Raw genomic sequence first — 6000 nt, 5'->3', positions numbered from 1 at the left:
AACGGTTCTCAACACGTGGTTCTCCATAAACAAAGGTACTTCTCCAAGACTTATCTGCATCATGATCATACACACTGACATCAATATATCGCTTGCACACATCCATAACTGTGACCTGGAGAGTATCATCCCAGAACAAGGCTAGACCCCCTCCCCGGCCATCACAGTCCACACCACAAAAGCCTTTTAGGCCTAATCTCCACTTCAATCTCTCCATATTAATAGAAGTTTGTCTTGTTTCTGACAGGAAGACAAACTTTGGGGAATTGGCTTTTGTAAGAGCCACAACTTCACGAACTGTCCGGCGGTTCCCCGCCCCCCGGCAGTTCCAAAATAGTAGACTCACTGATCCTGGAGGCGCTCCTGATTGGAGCCCGCCGATTTGTTCTCTGAACTCTCTTCAACATCAGCCAACTTAGCCTTCTTACTACTTAGACTACTCGTTGGTGCGTCATGGTCACCATCACCACCTATAGTTCCATCAGTTATTTGCAAAAGAGGAAGCGAATTGTTTGGTAGAATATCCGCCTGAGCACCTACCGGGACAACATCCACTGACAATCTTTTACGAGCCAATTTTTCAGATCAACCATGACCACGTCCTTGGATTTCTCTAGGATAGTGCCAGGATCCTTAGCGACATCTTCCTTCTCATTTTTCTGTTGTGTGCACGACAATGGAACAACAGCATTAGAGCTGCGGCAAGCATCAAACCCAGGTCGGTTTCCAGAGGGGGAATCAGCATATAGCCAGTCCCCATACTTTAGATCTTTTGGTTGGTGTAGACCAGTACCACACTCCTTATAATCATGCCCAACTCTACCACAGAACTTGCAGAATCTAGCCAGCTTTTCATAACGAACAGCAAATACCTGCCTCTCCTTCCCACGGATGATACTAACAAATTTTGTCAAGGGCTCTCTCACATCATGACATACTCTCACACGTATGTAATCACCACGAGAATTTCCATGGAGCCTTAACTCCAAAATTTTACCAGCGTTCTTAATCAGTTTTTCCACCAACTCCTTCTTGCAATAACCATCCGGGAGTTTATGGATTTGAAGCCATATCGGCATATAAACAATCTCAACTTCTTCAGCTTTAGTAAAACCATCATAAGGACTAAGAAGAACTGTACAATTCCTGAATAACCAAGGTCCTTTTTCCATGATACGCTCCCAATCGCCGAGGCACGAAGCTTGAACCACAAACAGATTAGGGCCAACAGGCCGAAATCGCACCTCTGTGCAGTATTCCAAGCCGCGCGCATGTCCTTAAAGAAGGCAGCCTGGCTGAAGCTTTTCTCAGTATGCACCTTAGCAAGGGCTAGCCAACGCACACTTTCGTTCAGCTCTGGATCATCCACATCAATTTCCACATCATCAAACTCCTCGTCATCCAGTACTAGCTGGTCGAAGTAGTCGCCTAGATCGCCCGGATCACGAACCTTAGCACCGCCGCTAGAAGCGGACAGCCCATCAGAGGACGGCACCATAGGGCTGGGTGCTCGAGGGGTACTGTCTCCCGATGAGAAACAAGAAGGAAGAGACGCAATCCTGAAGCGATCGATCGCCTGATCGAACGGCAAGATATATCGGGAGCCTGGAGGTAGCGCACTCGAAAACGGACCGAGCCGATCGTGAGGATCGATCTGCAGTTAGCGAACTCGAGACGGGAACGGATCGGTAGATCGATCCGGAGTAGCAGACTCGCAGGCGACGGAATCGCCAGCGAGGAGAGAAACCCTAACCTGAACAGAAGATTAACATTAGTTTCGAAGAGAAGCTGAGAGGGAAGCATAGAGTGAATTCATGAGAGGGAGCGTCGCCGGCGGATCTCCGATATCATTAATTAAGGAGTACTAGCACATACACCCGTGCATTGCAACGGAAAATTCTGATGTTTTGTGCAAGCATAATGTCCCACAACACCGGATTCACTATGAAGAACATGCTGCAACACAGCATCCTTCTAAAAAATGAACATAAAAAAATAAGTTGCAATTTAGCCGTGTTCATATTTTCTTTGCCGGGCATAATCTCCCACTGATTCTATTTAACTATAATCCTTTTTAATGATATTTAAGTGTAATTATTTCATTAATTATCATGACGTCCTCACTCGTTTTAGTCAGGAATAAAATCCTTCCTTTTCTAATTTAGCAGCCCCAACAAATTGAAGCCTGCAGATCCTTCCTTTTAATTATCCTACTTTTTTACCTCAAATCCTTCATGTAAAATTTATTAAGACCGTAATCTTTCTTTTAGTTATTTCATCGTTTTACCCATAATCCTTTCTTTAATTAGCCACATTCATTTAAATATTATATTTAAGCCCACAATCCTTCCTTTATTAGCTTATTCGCTTAATAAGCTCGCCCTAAACATGATGGCTGCCACTCATATATTTAGAGCGAGTTGGGATTAGTAAATGTGAAAGGCACATAGGTTGTTGGTTGTTACATTAAAGAGCCACTAGTAGAAAACAGGGCTTTGGTCACAGGGCAATATTCACATTAGTCCCGGTTCAGTCACGAACCGGGACTAATGTGAGCATTGGTCCCGGTTCGTGCGGCTAAGGCATTAGTCCCGGTTCACCTGAGCCCTTTAGTCACGGTTTGAGACACGAACCGGGACTAAAGGGTGCGATGCCCTTTAGTCCCGGTTTGTGTCTCAAACCGGGACTAAAGGTCCCATTTTCAAACTCTACCCCCCTTGGATCGCCTTTTTTGTTTTGAAAAAATCAAAAGAAAATGATAAAAACTTCAAAAAATAAAATCCTTCGAGAGGTAGTTATATTACTACATTTACTACTTAGGAAAATTTAAAAACTTAAATTTGGACATGTTTCGCTTTAGTAACGACCCTTTAGTCCTGGTTCGAAAACCGGGACTAAAGGCCCTTATGAACCGGGACTAATGACCCTTTTTCTACTAGTGAGCTAGACATAAGGTCATGTCTTCAATTCCCACAATGTTAACTTATTTTGACCTAAATATTTTTTTCGCCAAAGCCATTAGAGACCCATCAACATACAAGTACCTGGGCCAGATCGCTTAGCGTGTATAAACCAAACGAAAAGGACTAAACCAAATCAAGAATACCTATTCCTTTTAATAGTAGCTATAGATATAGATTTCTTTCAAAGATCACTCCCACCTTCTTAGGGTGTGACAAGTGACGCGGATATCTCTACAAGGTCTAGGTCGTTTTCCTACAACGTCACTTAAACCTTAATTCTCTCCGCTTTCTCCATTCACCAATAGTTTGCTTCAGGGATTTATTAATATAAAGTCAGGGCCTTGGGCCTTATATCTAAAAACTTCAGCAATATTTTGTTTGGCACCCCATCGTGTGATTGTTTTTGTTGAAAAGTGGTTGTAATCTTTAGTGATTGGATTCTCTTTCACCTTGGTATAAGAAACCCATACTAATTCTTTACTAAAAAAACATACTAATTGTTACGGACGGGTTCTTTCGACGCACCTCCGTCTGTTGATCCCTCGAGATGCTCCAGCTGGTGGACCTTCGCCTCTAAGAGCATCTACAGCCAGGCATTTTAAACCTATCTTGAACGCTCGGGCAGGCGGACCGGTCACTGAGGCGTGCGGCGGCGAAACTTCGGATCTATCGGTTCCCCTAGGGTTTTTGGAATATTTGGGAATTTATAGGGCGAAGAGGTGGTGCGGGAGGCCACCGAAGTGGGCACAACCCACCAGGTCACGCTTGGGCCCCCAGGCGCGCCCAGGTGGGTTGTGCCCCCCTCGGGGCACCCCTCTGGTACTTCTTTGGCCCATGTTGTTTCTTCCGATCCAGAAAAATTCTCCAAAAAGTTTCGTCGCATTTGGACTCCGTTTGTTATAGATTTTCTGCGATGTAAAAAACAAGCAAAAAACATCAACTGGCACTGGGCACTATGTCAATAGGTTAGTATCAAAAAATAATATAAAGTTGCTATAAAATTATTGTAAAACTTCCAAGAGTGATAATATAACAGTATGAATACTTCATAAATTATAGATACGTTCGAGATGTATCAGAGGCGCGCGCGGCCCACCGTGAGAGACAGCGGGCAAGGGAGAGGGACGGGATGGAGCAGTCCGTGCACCGCCACCGCGGGTTGCTGGAGGAGCCCGACGAGACGAGCAGCTCCTTTCTTGTGTCTATCGCCGGTCGCTAACGATAGCGGAGACGGATGCTCGCCGCCTACGTAGGAAGAATGCGAAGGCAGTCCGGCTTGCCATTGAGCACGAGGCAACGGAGGTGGCTCTGGTGGCCAAGCTGAAGCGACAGCAGGATAGGGCCATCCGCTGGATGAAGGGGCTTATCATCGTCTTCGACTCCTCGTCCAACGACGGCAACGACCACAGCTCCACCTCCTCCCCTGATGACCAAGATTCACCAACAGCCACGGACACTTACAGCTGCGCCGACAATCGAAAGAGCAAAGGTCCGGCGAGGAAGTGGTGACCCCGCCCCTCCTTCATTTATATTATTGTTTTTAGTTGTTTAAGTTAAGAACTTGTCCAACCATAAACTTTGGTGATCTTTTGGATGATGTAGTGGGTTTATGTGCATTTCATTGTTCGTTTGATGCGATTTGTTTGTCTGTTGTTTGATCATGTAGAGTAGTTCATAACGCTGCATGCGTACTATGGATATAGGGTGCTAGATATGAGGTACGCGAATGTGGAATTGATTATTTAAGGCGTGATCGGTCACTATCTGCGGCGCACCTGGCTTTTGAGTGCCCGGATTTGTTGTCCGCGGCTGTAAATGCTCTAAGGGCACGCATCGGCTTTGTACATTCTGATACATCCATTTGGCATTATGTTTTTCAACAGTTGTTTATAATGTTTTAGAGTTGTATTTCAATTTGTGATGCAATTCTAATACCTTTTCTCTCTTAAATTGCAAGTTATATCATAAGAGGGAAAAGTACAATATGGACGGATGCCGAAGCATATGTGAGGGGCATTGGAGATGCCCTTAGTAACTTATTATGCGTTAGTACTCATTTGCTCTATGATTATATCTCTGAGGACATCACATATATGATTTGATGATACCGGCCTTGAGCGTTTTTCGAGTAAAACCATCCCCAATAATTACTGTATTCACGTGTCACGATTTGAGGGCCTAAATAGTACGTCGTGGATATAGTTTCAATTTGTCACTTGAGCTCACAAGTTGCATTTGCTTTGCTTGCAATCTTTTTGTCAATCGTTTTTTCTAAAGCACTAAATGTTATATCTACAGTCACCGGTCCGAAAGGTTGAACTTCAAACTGGCAAAGTATGTTAAATATTTTACTTCCCTTGTTTAACATGGCGCAACAATGGTTCACCCACCCTAGACCAAATCACTAGTTATTGATGTGACATTCATCAGGTTTTAGATCAGCATTAAATCGATGGGGATATGTTTGGAGAAGGTCTAAAGCTTCTCGGTGACAGGTAGATAACAATATAATCACTTTCTTGATTATGATGGCTCCATTTGCTTTTGTGGTCCCGTTAAATCTCATTTCAGTTGTTTCAAAATTCTCTTTTGTAGATTGTTTCTTGTTACTTGGTTGAAGAAGGATGGATTTACATATGACCGACATAACTTCAGCGAAGTAATGTTTCTAACCCTGTTTCTGTTTTACTGCAGTTAATCGATCAATCAGATTTTTGTGTTTGAAAACTCTCAGCTAATAATCAAAAACCCCAACCTCCAATTTTTATTGGCAGTTTCTTGTTTTGAATTATGAATTTACAATCATTTAACTTGCATTTTACTGGTCATGCTTCTATTTGTTGCCAGTCATTGTACTTTCAAATAAAATGTGCGAATGTATTTGTTAAGTTTGTCCCTGGTACATGGCACATAGTGTAACTGTGTTCTAGGTCAAAGCTATACACGTGGTGTTTGAATAAACAGGCAAGTTCAAAGCATACTTTGTTAGCAATTGGGTCGCCACACCCTCCTCCTCCTCCCATGTCGCCCCCGCGCG

Source organism: Triticum urartu, chromosome 7A (genome assembly GCF_056163025.1).
Source record: "Triticum urartu cultivar PI428250 chromosome 7A, HENAU_Tu73, whole genome shotgun sequence".
Classification (NCBI taxonomy): domain Eukaryota; kingdom Viridiplantae; phylum Streptophyta; class Magnoliopsida; order Poales; family Poaceae; genus Triticum; species Triticum urartu.
This window is presented reverse-complemented; position numbering follows the sequence as displayed.